Here is a 12,603-nt window from a genome sequence, read left to right on the forward strand (position 1 = left end):
AACGGCGGACGACTTGGTCGACGCTGTCTACGATTTGGTTGGCCCCGGAAGCTTCTACGGAATCTCCGACCATGGGGGTAATCTCTACGAAATTGGATTGTTAACGCGGTCTGCTTTGGACCGTGTCCTGGAGAGCGGCCTAACGGTTGCTGAGCAGTCGTGCTCCATCGAGTTCTACGGGCCTCGGGTGGTGACGGTGGTACTGAAGAGAGTGCCGATGTTCCTACGAGACGAAAACCTGGTACGGGCCTTAAACAAATACGGCAAGGTCCTGAAGCTTGACGATGTCACTTTTGACGACCGAAAAGGCCGCGGTGTGCTCCGCACAGGAAACAAGAAAGCCAAGATGGAAATGGGTGAGAAGACTCCTGTCCCGAACTTTATTCGCGTGATGGATGCTCTCATCCAGTGCGAGTACCCAGGGGTGAAGCGAGTTTGTCGTCGCTGCAAACGGGAAGGCCACTTCAGGTCGTCTTGCAAGGTTCCTTTTTGTGAGCGGTGCTCCACATTCGGGCATCTCGTGGAAGACTGCGGATCGCGCTGCAGCAAGTGCCGGACCAAGCATGCAGCAGGTGCATGCCCAGGAAAGTTCTCATACGCGAGCATTGCCAGCTCCCAGTTCCCGACACTCCCGCCTGCACAGAGACAGGTGGAATTGGAGAAGACTGCACAGGTCCCGAGCGTACATACGGCGCCGCAGGAACCAGTTCGTGAGGAGGTGCCAGCACCACTTCACGAGGAACTGCAGAACTCATCTTCGAATAGCACTGCTGTTCCCGCTGCAACAGTTGAGGGGGAGACGACGTCTCCTAACGTAGTGTCCCGGTCCGGGTCCCAAGAGTCCGACGGCTACAGTGCGTCGACTGTGGTTGACGCAAGCTTCGACTACAGGACGGCTCCGACGCCGACAGCCTTCAGCGAGGAGGACGTTGAGATGCATGACGGCGTGGCCTTCAGGACCGGCGGCTTGCACTCCAGCACCGAGGATATGGACGCCGCAACGGCGCAACGCAAGAAACGTCAGAAAGTCACCGAACCAAGCATGAAGGAGTTGTTCGGCAGCGAGTCGGACAGTTCGTAAGCCTGCTTCCAAATTCATTGTCTATAATGAACTCTGTTTGTAATCTTGCGTTAGCTATTTCTCTAATCTTACTCATGCGTGTTAAGATTGCCAGTCTAAATGTTAACGGTATGCGCAGCGTGGAAAAACAAGCAGATGTTGTAAGCTTTGGAAAACGTTTGGGCACGGACATACTTTTGCTCCAAGAAACGCACTTTTGTTCTGTGAAAGACGTTGTGCAGTTCAGGAGAAGATTTAATCTAGCTGTGTATGCCAGTTTGGGCGCTGTGAACACGTGCGGCGTTGCAGTGATTGTGTATAACCGCGCCCTGTTGAATCGCTTCTTTTGTACGTATGACGCTGAAGGTAGAATTATGTGTTTTGATTTTTTCCTTGGAGATACCAAGTACAGAATTGTTAACGTGTACGCCCCCGCTCATGCTAGTCAGACAAACAGTTTCTTTCGTTCTTTGGACACAAGTTTGTTGGTCAACGGTACTGTTCTACTGGCAGGAGATTTTAATTGCGTCGAAAATTCGCTGGTGGATGTTATAGGCCGCGGCCAGGGACGATCCGTATGGAATGCCCGCGAGTTATCTCGTCTCGTGCAAGAATTTGATATGATAGATGCTTGGCGTGCAATCCATGGCCCGCAACTTCTGGGAATAACGTGGCAACGCGGAAGATCTGGCTCCCGTCTGGATCGTTTCTATGTTCCTCGCCGTGTGCGAGATAAGATTGCTACCTGCGATCACCACATCATTCCCTCTACAGCGGCATACACCTTCGACCATGCTTTCGTCTCCCTGGTGCTTGACCTTGAACATCCACCAGTTCTGCACCGCCCATCTTGGCGACTAGATAAAACGTTGCTCAAGGATGCTGAGGTAATCGGTGCAGTAGAAGCGTTGTTGGATGTATCTATATCTCCATCTTTGCGTTTGTGGCAACAGCGTAAACAGCAGTTGCGTGCCCTTTTCATTACGTATGGGAAGCGTCGGTCGCGAGAGCGAACGAAAGCGTTCAATCGCTTATGCGATAAGATACGTGTTGTGCGAAGAGGTGTTCTCACTGCTAACACGCGCGAGTATTTGGACAGCCTGATAGCGCGGCGTGACCTGCTTTTGAGGTCCAGCACAAGTACAGCTCAAATGGAAAGGGCACGCGGCCGGTCTGTGTCCGGTGTGGAGATGTACCGCTACATTCGTGAGAGTAAACAACGCGACCATACTTTTGTTACGTCATGCACATTGCCGGACGGTACTGCGACCACTGATCCGGGTAGGGTCTTCGACAGGTTTCACAGCTTTTATGCACGTGACCTTTCTGAAGGCCGACAAGAGTGTGATGTTAATGATGCCTTTTTTGACGTCTTGCCAAAGCTAAGCGATGTGGATCAAGACATACTTCGCTCACCCATAACGCTCGAAGAGCTAGACGAAGCTCTGGGTCAGATGCGTCGCGGTACTGCACCGGGACCGGATGGCTTGCCGGTTGAATTTTATCGTGCGTTTTGGAGTGTGCTGAAGCCTTACCTACATGCAGTGTTTACTTCAATTATGAGTCTCGTAAGAATTCCTACGTATTTTAGTTTTGGCCGAGTAATTCTCGTGCCGAAAGCCAATTCAGATTTGTCGGACCCAGGTTCCTGGCGTCCAATTACGCTGATGAACAGTGATTATAAGTTGTTTATGTCGCTCTTAAATCGCCGACTTCGGCTTGTTTCTGAGAGTATTGTGCATGAGGCACAAGTGTGTGCCATTCCAGGACGAGGAATGTATGGCGCTCTGTCTGGCTTTAGGGATTTGTTGTATTTTTCTAACATGAACAATGTAAATGGTTGCGTCTTATCGCTTGATCAGAGGAAGGCCTTTGACAGGGTGCTGCATTCCTTCCTGTTTTGTGTCTTGCGCAGGTACGGTTTTCCTGCTGAGTTCGTGTCTGTTGTTCGGAACATTTATGCATCGCATTCGAGTACCCTTGTTTTTAATGGACGTGAGAGTCACCCTTTTAAAGTTGGTTGCGGGGTTCGACAGGGTTGTCCCATGTCACCGACACTCTTTGTTTTGACCCTAGACGTGTTTCTGCGTCATGTCATTGTTCACCCGCGAATTAGAGGCCTTCCGTTGCCGGGAAACGCATCCATCAAAGCGTCCGCTTATGCGGATGATGTGACGCTGTTTCTGAGAGACGAAGATTCAATCCGCTACGTCTGCGAGGTGTTCGAACGTTTCTCTGCTCTGTCCGGAGCGGCGTTGAATGAGTCCAAGAGTAAAGTCATGACGCTTGGGTCCCTCACCTTATCGCCTGCAGTGCCGTTTTTGATATGCACCTCTCTTCGAGTCTTGGGCATCTCCTTTGACAAACACGGAATACCCGTTTCAAACTGGGACGCTGTGGTTTTTGCTATGAAGGGAAAAGTTGCATCAGCCGAGTCGTTTGAATTCACATTTGCGGAGCGCAGCTATTTCATTCGTTCCATTTTGTGTGCTCGAGCCTGGCATTTGGGCCAGATATTTCCTCCGCCGCAGAGAGTAATCACGCAGATTGACAACATTTTCTTTTCATTCTTCTGGTCGGGTAAACCACCCATGATCAACCGCTCCACATTGCGCCTCCCTGTCTCCACCGGCGGATGGAGCATCCCTAACGTGTCAGTCGTTTGCCAGGTCCTCGCTCTGAGGCTTCTCTTACGAGTTCTGCGAGATGTTCAGTCTCCAGCCCATGTACTAGCAGTTTACTTAACGTCCCTGCACAGTCGGTTCTTACCAGATCTCCCCGAGTTGAGGAACAGCGTCCGAGCTGAACAGCCGCACCAGCTTCACGGCTCTCTAGTAGCCGTCCACCAACATTTCCGAGAGCTGTGCCCAGATAGGGATGTCCTTGGCGTCCCAGCAGTCCGCATTTCTGAACGTCTGGCCCTAGAAGAGGACGAGTCCCGTACACGCCTTCGGAGTTTACGTCTACCTTTTCGGCGAAGGATGTTCAATGACCTACCTCGTGTTTCTCAAAACTTCATGTGGCAGGCCTGGTGGGATGTTTTGCCCACCTTGGACCGACTTCAGCGCTTTGGCATACGCAGCAATGCCTCTTGCATCTTTTGTGGTCAGGTTGAGACGCTGCAGCACGCTCTGTACCAGTGCCGTAGTTCTGCGGCTTTCTGGTGGAGAGTGGCGCGCAGTCTTCGTTTGAGGTGTCCCTTGAGGTGGCAGGAACTGCGTTCCACTCCATCGTCAGCCATGCAACGACTGCGGAAGCTCTGCTCTGTGGTAGGCTTCCATGTTCTCTTTAAAGCTCGCAGCAATGCGATGTTTAAGCACAGGCGGTGCCTGCCAGTTGTCGCCATGGTCGGCTCTTTGCGTTGTGAGGTGCGGAAGTTCTTGGCCGAGGAGCTGCACCAGATGGGGCTCCAAGTCTTTACGGACACCTGGGTTTCCGAGAATGTTTTTACTGTACAAAAATCCTTGATCTTCTTTGTTTCTCAGTACCGGTAAGACCAATTAACACTACAATGCGCATTTGAGTTCCTATTGATGTATATAAGTTGTAAATAGGTTGTTGTTGTATCGCTCCTCGGAGCAAGTTGAGCATCATTGTTGTGTCTTGTGCTTGCATATGTCGTCATTGTAAATATCATCGTGCTTGCGAAATAAATTTTCTTTCGCCTTTTACTAAAGATCACCGTGGAGGGGGACAGCACAATGAGCTTCTAGACAATTTTTGATAGGCCTAACCCGTTTGGGGAAGGCTACATCATTCAATTCAAAGAGAAAACATGCGTCCAGGTCGGACGTGTCCTGACCGGCCACACCCCCAGCCCAAAACAGATAAAAGAAATAGAGGAAAAGAAAGAAAACAAAATTTAAAAAATTCAAAGAGAAAACATGCGTCCAGGTCGGACGTGTCCTGACCGGCCACACCCGGACCCCCAAAACAAGTCAAACAAATAAAGGAAAAGAAAGAGAGAGAGACGGGACTCCACCACTTTGCGTCTCATATGTTTTAAATAGGGCATCGACGAACGTGGAAAATTCAGGACATATGCTCTGGTCTCCCTTCAAATCGGCGTATTGATCTTTCGCCTTTTACTAAAGATCACCGTGGAGGGGGACAGCACAATGAGCTTCTAGACAATTTTTGATAGGCCTAACCCGTTTGGGGAAGGCTACATCATTCAATTCAAAGAGAAAACATGCGTCCAGGTCGGACGTGTCCTGAGCGGCCACACCCCCAGCCCAAAACAGATAAAAGAAATAGAGGAAAAGAAAGAAAACAAAATTTAAAAAATTCAAAGAGAAAACATGCGTCCAGGTTGGACGTGTCCTGACCGGCCACACCCGGACCCCCAAAACAAGTCAAACAAATAAAGGAAAAGAAAGAGAGAGAGACGGGACTCCACCACTTTGCGTCTCATATGTTTTAAATAGGGCATCGACGAACGTGGAAAATTCAGGACATATGCTCTGGTCTCCCTTCAAATCCGCGTATTGATCTTTCGCCTTTTACTAAAGATCACCGTGGAGGGGGACAGCACAATGAGCTTCTAGACAATTTTTGATAGGCCTAACCCGTTTGGGGAAGGCTACATCATTCAATTCAAAGAGAAAACATGCGTCCAGGTCGGACGTGTCCTGACCGGCCACACCCCCAGCCCAAAACAGATAAAAGAAATAGAGGAAAAGAAAGACAACAAAATTTAAAAAATTCAAAGAGAAAACATGCGTCCAGGTCGGACGTGTCCTGACCGGCCACACCCGGACCCCCAAAACAAGTCAAACAAATAAAGGAAAAGAAAGAGAGAGAGACGGGACTCCACCACTTTGCGTCTCATATGTTTTAAATAGGGCATCGACGAACGTGGAAAATTCAGGACATATGCTCTGGTCTCCCTTCAAATCCGCGTATTGATCTTTCGCCTTTTACTAAAGATCACCGTGGAGGGGGACAGCACAATGAGCTTCTAGACAATTTTTGATAGGCCTAACCCGTTTGGGGAAGGCTACATCATTCAATTCAAAGAGAAAACATGCGTCCAGGTCGGACGTGTCCTGACCGGCCACACCCCCAGCCCAAAACAGATAAAAGAAATAGAGGAAAAGAAAGAAAACAAAATTTAAAAAATTCAAAGAGAAAACATGCGTCCAGGTCGGACGTGTCCTGACCGGCCACACCCGGACCCCCAAAACAAGTCAAACAAATAAAGGAAAAGAAAGAGAGAGAGACGGGACTCCACCACTTTGCGTCTCATATGTTTTAAATAGGGCATCGACGAACGTGGAAAATTCAGGACATATGCTCTGGTCTCCCTTCAAATCCGCGTATTGATCTTTCGCCTTTTACTAAAGATCACCGTGGAGGGGGACAGCACAATGAGCTTCTAGACAATTTTTGATAGGCCTAACCCGTTTGGGGAAGGCTACATCATTCAATTCAAAGAGAAAACATGCGTCCAGGTCGGACGTGTCCTGACCGGCCACACCCCCAGCCCAAAACAGATAAAAGAAATAGAGGAAAAGAAAGAAAACAAAATTTAAAAAATTCAAAGAGAAAACATGCGTCCAGGTCGGACGTGTCCTGACCGGCCACACCCGGACCCCCAAAACAAGTCAAACAAATAAAGGAAAAGAAAGAGAGAGAGACGGGACTCCACCACTTTGCGTCTCATATGTTTTAAATAGGGCATCGACGAACGTGGAAAATTCAGGACATATGCTCTGGTCTCCCTTCAAATCCGCGTATTGATCTTTCGCCTTTTACTAAAGATCACCGTGGAGGGGGACAGCACAATGAGCTTCTAGACAATTTTTGATAGGCCTAACCCGTTTGGGGAAGGCTACATCATTCAATTCAAAGAGAAAACATGCGTCCAGGTCGGACGTGTCCTGACCGGCCACACCCCCAGCCCAAAACAGATAAAAGAAATAGAGGAAAAGAAAGAAAACAAAATTTAAAAAATTCAAAGAGAAAACATGCGTCCAGGTCGGACGTGTCCTGACCGGCCACACCCGGACCCCCAAAACAAGTCAAACAAATAAAGGAAAAGAAAGAGAGAGAGACGGGACTCCACCACTTTGCGTCTCATATGTTTTAAATAGGGCATCGACGAACGTGGAAAATTCAGGACATATGCTCTGGTCTCCCTTCAAATCCGCGTATTGATCTTTCGCCTTTTACTAAAGATCACCGTGGAGGGGGACAGCACAATGAGCTTCTAGACAATTTTTGATAGGCCTAACCCGTTTGGGGAAGGCTACATCATTCAATTCAAAGAGAAAACATGCGTCCAGGTCGGACGTGTCCTGACCGGCCACACCCCCAGCCCAAAACAGATAAAAGAAATAGAGGAAAAGAAAGAAAACAAAATTTTAAAAATTCAAAGAGAAAACATGCGTCCAGGTCGGACGTGTCCTGACCGGCCACACCCGGACCCCCAAAACAAGTCAAACAAATAAAGGAAAAGAAAGAGAGAGAGACGGGACTCCACCACTTTGCGTCTCATATGTTTTAAATAGGGCATCGACGAACGTGGAAAATTCAGGACATATGCTCTGGTCTCCCTTCAAATCCGCGTATTGATCTTTCGCCTTTTACTAAAGATCACCGTGGAGGGGGACAGCACAATGAGCTTCTAGACAATTTTTGATAGGCCTAACCCGTTTGGGGAAGGCTACATCATTCAATTCAAAGAGAAAACATGCGTCCAGGTCGGACGTGTCCTGACCGGCCACACCCCCAGCCCAAAACAGATAAAAGAAATAGAGGAAAAGAAAGAAAACAAAATTTAAAAAATTCAAAGAGAAAACATGCGTCCAGGTCGGACGTGTCCTGACCGGCCACACCCGGACCCCCAAAACAAGTCAAACAAATAAAGGAAAAGAAAGAGAGAGAGACGGGACTCCACCACTTTGCGTCTCATATGTTTTAAATAGGGCATCGACGAACGTGGAAAATTCAGGACATATGCTCTGGTCTCCCTTCAAATCCGCGTATTGATCTTTCGCCTTTTACTAAAGATCACCGTGGAGGGGGACAGCACAATGAGCTTCTAGACAATTTTTGATAGGCCTAACCCGTTTGGGGAAGGCTACATCATTCAATTCAAAGAGAAAACATGCGTCCAGGTCGGACGTGTCCTGACCGGCCACACCCCCAGCCCAAAACAGATAAAAGAAATAGAGGAAAAGAAAGAAAACAAAATTTAAAAAATTCAAAGAGAAAACATGCGTCCAGGTCGGACGTGTCCTGACCGGCCACACCCGGACCCCCAAAACAAGTCAAACAAATAAAGGAAAAGAAAGAGAGAGAGACGGGACTCCACCACTTTGCGTCTCATATGTTTTAAATAGGGCATCGACGAACGTGGAAAATTCAGGACATATGCTCTGGTCTCCCTTCAAATCCGCGTATTGATCTTTCGCCTTTTACTAAAGATCACCGTGGAGGGGGACAGCACAATGAGCTTCTAGACAATTTTTGATAGGCCTAACCCGTTTGGGGAAGGCTACATCATTCAATTCAAAGAGAAAACATGCGTCCAGGTCGGACGTGTCCTGACCGGCCACACCCCCAGCCCAAAACAGATAAAAGAAATAGAGGAAAAGAAAGAAAACAAAATTTAAAAAATTCAAAGAGAAAACATGCGTCCAGGTCGGACGTGTCCTGACCGGCCACACCCGGACCCCCAAAACAAGTCAAACAAATAAAGGAAAAGAAAGAGAGAGAGACGGGACTCCACCACTTTGCGTCTCATATGTTTTAAATAGGGCATCGACGAACGTGGAAAATTCAGGACATATGCTCTGGTCTCCCTTCAAATCCGCGTATTGATCTTTCGCCTTTTACTAAAGATCACCGTGGAGGGGGACAGCACAATGAGCTTCTAGACAATTTTTGATAGGCCTAACCCGTTTGGGGAAGGCTACATCATTCAATTCAAAGAGAAAACATGCGTCCAGGTCGGACGTGTCCTGACCGGCCACACCCCCAGCCCAAAACAGATAAAAGAAATAGAGGAAAAGAAAGAAAACAAAATTTAAAAAATTCAAAGAGAAAACATGCGTCCAGGTCGGACGTGTCCTGACCGGCCACACCCGGACCCCCAAAACAAGTCAAACAAATAAAGGAAAAGAAAGAGAGAGAGACGGGACTCCACCACTTTGCGTCTCATATGTTTTAAATAGGGCATCGACGAACGTGGAAAATTCAGGACATATGCTCTGGTCTCCCTTCAAATCCGCGTATTGATCTTTCGCCTTTTACTAAAGATCACCGTGGAGGGGGACAGCACAATGAGCTTCTAGACAATTTTTGATAGGCCTAACCCGTTTGGGGAAGGCTACATCATTCAATTCAAAGAGAAAACATGCGTCCAGGTCGGACGTGTCCTGACCGGCCACACCCCCAGCCCAAAACAGATAAAAGAAATAGAGGAAAAGAAAGAAAACAAAATTTAAAAAATTCAAAGAGAAAACATGCGTCCAGGTCGGACGTGTCCTGACCGGCCACACCCGGACCCCCAAAACAAGTCAAACAAATAAAGGAAAAGAAAGAGAGAGAGACGGGACTCCACCACTTTGCGTCTCATATGTTTTAAATAGGGCATCGACGAACGTGGAAAATTCAGGACATATGCTCTGGTCTCCCTTCGAATCTGAAGACGAAGAAGCCACGTGCAAGTGTTTCATCGCTACGGTGTAAGTTTTCTTTGTTTAACCGGTTTTGCGATTGAGTTTAGTCCTGCCAGGGTGCCGCGTATACCGCGGGGATCCTGGCCGGGATGAACAATAACCCCCCGCTGCGGGAGTGGTGCTTTGGCGTCCGCATTCCGGACGTCGCTACCATCGACGATCTGGTCGACGCCGTCTTCGATGTCATCGGCTCCGGGAAGTTTTATGGCATCCGCCATCGTGGACAGAACTTCTACGAGCTAGGAGTTTCAACGCGGTCCGCCTTGGACCGTGTCTTGGAAGTTGGGCTGAAAGTCGCGGAGCAGACATGCTCCATCGAGCTCTTCGGTCCCCGCACAGTGAACGTCGTTTGCAAGATGGTCCCGCTGTACATGCGGGACGAAAACCTGCTCAGGGCCCTCAACAAATACGGGAAGGTCCTCAAGATGGAGGATATCACATTCGAAGACAGGAAGGGACGAGGAACACTTCGCACGGGAAACAAACGGATAGTTATGGAGATGGGGGAAAGGACACCTCTCCCCAACTTCGTCCGGGTGATGGATGCTCTAATACAATGTGACTACCCAGGCGTTAAACGTGTGTGCCGGCGCTGCAAGCAGGAAGGTCACTTCCGGTCTGCGTGCAGCGTTCCATTCTGCGAGCGCTGTTCATCTTTCGGCCACACAACGGAAGAATGCGGCTCCCGTTGCCGTCGATGCCGCACCAAGCATCCCCAGGGCCCGTGTCCTAACCCCGTGTCTTATGCCAGTGTGGTTACCGAGTTTCCCAGCCTACCTCCAGCAGAGAAGCCGGTAGATCCTCCTTCCACCGACCCGGTCCCCTGTGTCCCGGAACAACCTGAAGAAACTCTTGTGTCGCCACCGCCCATCACCGGAGACGGCACCGACGTCAGTGTGCCTGAATCATCAACTGCAGTTGAAGCTTCCATGGAGGAACGAGGCAGCGATGCGGTGTCCACCTTTTCGTCACTCCTTCCTGGACTACATGATCCAAGTGCTGGCAACAGCTCCGACAGCGAGGATACGGTGACAAGTCGAATTGAAGATCACCCAATGGCCGACGACGCAGCAATAGAAGACTCCGGAAACAACACGCCCGATCACATCAGCAAGAAGCGAAAAATCATTTCGCCCAGGGTGAGGGAGCTGTTTGGCTCTGATTCGGACAGCTCTTAGTGCTCAGTTTAAATTCCTAGCTTTGGTCAATGAATTGTCTGATTTGTGTTTCCACCCTCTTTTTTCTCGCCATGAGAGTTAAGCTGGCGACGTTAAACGTAAACGGCTTGCGTAATCCACAGAAGCAGGCAGACGTGATTAGTTTTGGGCGAAGTGCTGGAGTTGATATGCTACTGCTACAAGAGACTCACTTTTACTGCGCTAGAGATATTTTGCACTTCAAGTCTCGTTTCAATCTGCCGATTTATGCCAGTCTCGGTGCAGCTAACACGTGTGGTGTTGCCGTTGTTGTGTTTAACCATTTGTTGTTGAACCGTTTTTATTGTACATACGATGCAGATGGTCGTGTTGTCACTTTTGATTTTTATATCGGGGATGTGAAGTACCGAATTGTAAATATTTATGCCCCTGCAAATGTGAGTGAAACGAATCGTTTCTTTTCTTCTTTGAGCACAAGTCTATTATCAAGTGCTAACGTCCTCTTAGCGGGCGATTTTAACTGTGTCGAGGACTCGAGTGTCGATGTAATAGGCCGAGGTCAGGGGCGTTCTGTGTGGAATGCTCGTGAGCTGGTACGTCTGTTGAGTCAGTTCCAGTTATTAGATGCTTTTCGGGTGGTCCACGGCCCAAGTTATGTTAGTGTAACGTGGCAGCGTGGGGCGGCAGGCTCTCGCTTAGACCGGTTTTACCTTCCCGATAACTTGCGTGATAACATCACTGCGTGTGATCACTACAGCATTCCATCTACTCCGACGTACATATTTGATCACGCTGCTGTGCTCCTGACGCTCGACCTTGACCATCCGCCAGCCCTACAACGTTCTTTTTGGCGGTTAGACAGGACACTGTTATCCGATAATGATTGTGTGACAGCGGTCCGCGCTTTACTGTCTGTGCCTCTTGCCTCTTCCTTAAGTGAGTGGCAGTACCAGAAAAACCGATTGCGTGCTCTTTTTGTTGAGTGGGGAAAATTTCGTGTTAGGGAGCGCACGCGACAGTTCAACCGACTGTGCGATAAAATCCGCGTTGTTCGAAGGGGTGGCAATCTTACCAGGCTGTCGAAAGAGTATTTAGATAGTTTGATCGCCAAACGAGATCAACTGCTTAGATGTTCAGCTGGTATAGCTCAGATGGAACGGGCACGCAGCCGGTCAGTATCTGGAATACGTATGTACAAGTTCCTTCGGGAGCGAAAACAACAAAATAGGTTCGCTGTCAATTCCTGCCAAAAACAGGACGGTTCCATAACGTGTGACCCTGCGGAGATTTTTGATACATTCCATCGGTATCACTCCCGCGACCTCTCGGCTGGTTGCCCCCCGTGTAGTGCGTCAGATAGTTTCTTTGACATTCTTCCGCACTTGGAGGAGTACGACTGCGAAATGTTACGTGCCCCTATATCAGAAGATGAGCTAGATGTTGCTCTCCGTGGAATGCGTCATGGAACCGCTCCTGGACCAGACGGGCTGCCTGTTGAATTTTATCGCACTTTTTGGCCCGTTCTTCGTCCGTACCTTCTAGCTGTATACAATTCCGTCATGACGATCCCAAGGATTCCAGAGTTTTTTACGTATGGCAGAGTTATCCTTGTGGGAAAAAACAATGTTGACTTGTCTCTTCCTGGTTCCTGGAGACCCATCACCCTCTTGAACACTGATTATAAGTTGTTGATGGCGGT

General features: G+C 48.8%; 11 non-coding genes and 1 pseudogene across 11 annotated transcripts; all 12 read left to right on the forward strand.

The window, feature by feature from the left end:
* The first annotated feature begins 4,669 nt into the window (after nt 1-4,669).
* LOC135379634 (U5 spliceosomal RNA) lies at nt 4,670-4,806 on the forward strand (annotated as a pseudogene).
* Nucleotides 4,807-5,101: 295 nt separating this feature from the next.
* LOC135379224 (U5 spliceosomal RNA) lies at nt 5,102-5,223 on the forward strand. Its single transcript, XR_010418727.1, has one exon. It is a non-coding gene; the product is annotated as a U5 spliceosomal RNA (small nuclear RNA).
* Nucleotides 5,224-5,518: 295 nt separating this feature from the next.
* Nucleotides 5,519-5,640, forward strand: LOC135380059 (U5 spliceosomal RNA). The gene has a single exon (XR_010419498.1). It is a non-coding gene; the product is annotated as a U5 spliceosomal RNA (small nuclear RNA).
* Nucleotides 5,641-5,935: 295 nt separating this feature from the next.
* On the forward strand, nt 5,936-6,057 carry LOC135380061 (U5 spliceosomal RNA). Its single transcript, XR_010419499.1, has one exon. It is a non-coding gene; the product is annotated as a U5 spliceosomal RNA (small nuclear RNA).
* Nucleotides 6,058-6,352: 295 nt separating this feature from the next.
* On the forward strand, nt 6,353-6,474 carry LOC135380062 (U5 spliceosomal RNA). Its single transcript, XR_010419500.1, has one exon. It is a non-coding gene; the product is annotated as a U5 spliceosomal RNA (small nuclear RNA).
* A 295-nt stretch (nt 6,475-6,769) lies between these two features.
* LOC135380063 (U5 spliceosomal RNA) lies at nt 6,770-6,891 on the forward strand. The gene has a single exon (XR_010419501.1). It is a non-coding gene; the product is annotated as a U5 spliceosomal RNA (small nuclear RNA).
* Nucleotides 6,892-7,186: 295 nt separating this feature from the next.
* LOC135380064 (U5 spliceosomal RNA) lies at nt 7,187-7,308 on the forward strand. Its single transcript, XR_010419502.1, has one exon. It is a non-coding gene; the product is annotated as a U5 spliceosomal RNA (small nuclear RNA).
* A 295-nt stretch (nt 7,309-7,603) lies between these two features.
* LOC135380065 (U5 spliceosomal RNA) lies at nt 7,604-7,725 on the forward strand. Its single transcript, XR_010419503.1, has one exon. It is a non-coding gene; the product is annotated as a U5 spliceosomal RNA (small nuclear RNA).
* A 295-nt stretch (nt 7,726-8,020) lies between these two features.
* On the forward strand, nt 8,021-8,142 carry LOC135380066 (U5 spliceosomal RNA). The gene has a single exon (XR_010419504.1). It is a non-coding gene; the product is annotated as a U5 spliceosomal RNA (small nuclear RNA).
* A 295-nt stretch (nt 8,143-8,437) lies between these two features.
* On the forward strand, nt 8,438-8,559 carry LOC135380067 (U5 spliceosomal RNA). Its single transcript, XR_010419505.1, has one exon. It is a non-coding gene; the product is annotated as a U5 spliceosomal RNA (small nuclear RNA).
* Nucleotides 8,560-8,854: 295 nt separating this feature from the next.
* Nucleotides 8,855-8,976, forward strand: LOC135380068 (U5 spliceosomal RNA). Its single transcript, XR_010419506.1, has one exon. It is a non-coding gene; the product is annotated as a U5 spliceosomal RNA (small nuclear RNA).
* Nucleotides 8,977-9,271: 295 nt separating this feature from the next.
* Nucleotides 9,272-9,393, forward strand: LOC135380069 (U5 spliceosomal RNA). Its single transcript, XR_010419507.1, has one exon. It is a non-coding gene; the product is annotated as a U5 spliceosomal RNA (small nuclear RNA).
* Nucleotides 9,394-12,603: the final 3,210 nt, after the last annotated feature.

The sequence above is a fragment of the Ornithodoros turicata genome, chromosome 1 (assembly GCF_037126465.1).
Source record: "Ornithodoros turicata isolate Travis chromosome 1, ASM3712646v1, whole genome shotgun sequence".
NCBI classification, from domain to species: Eukaryota; Metazoa; Arthropoda; class Arachnida; order Ixodida; family Argasidae; genus Ornithodoros; species Ornithodoros turicata.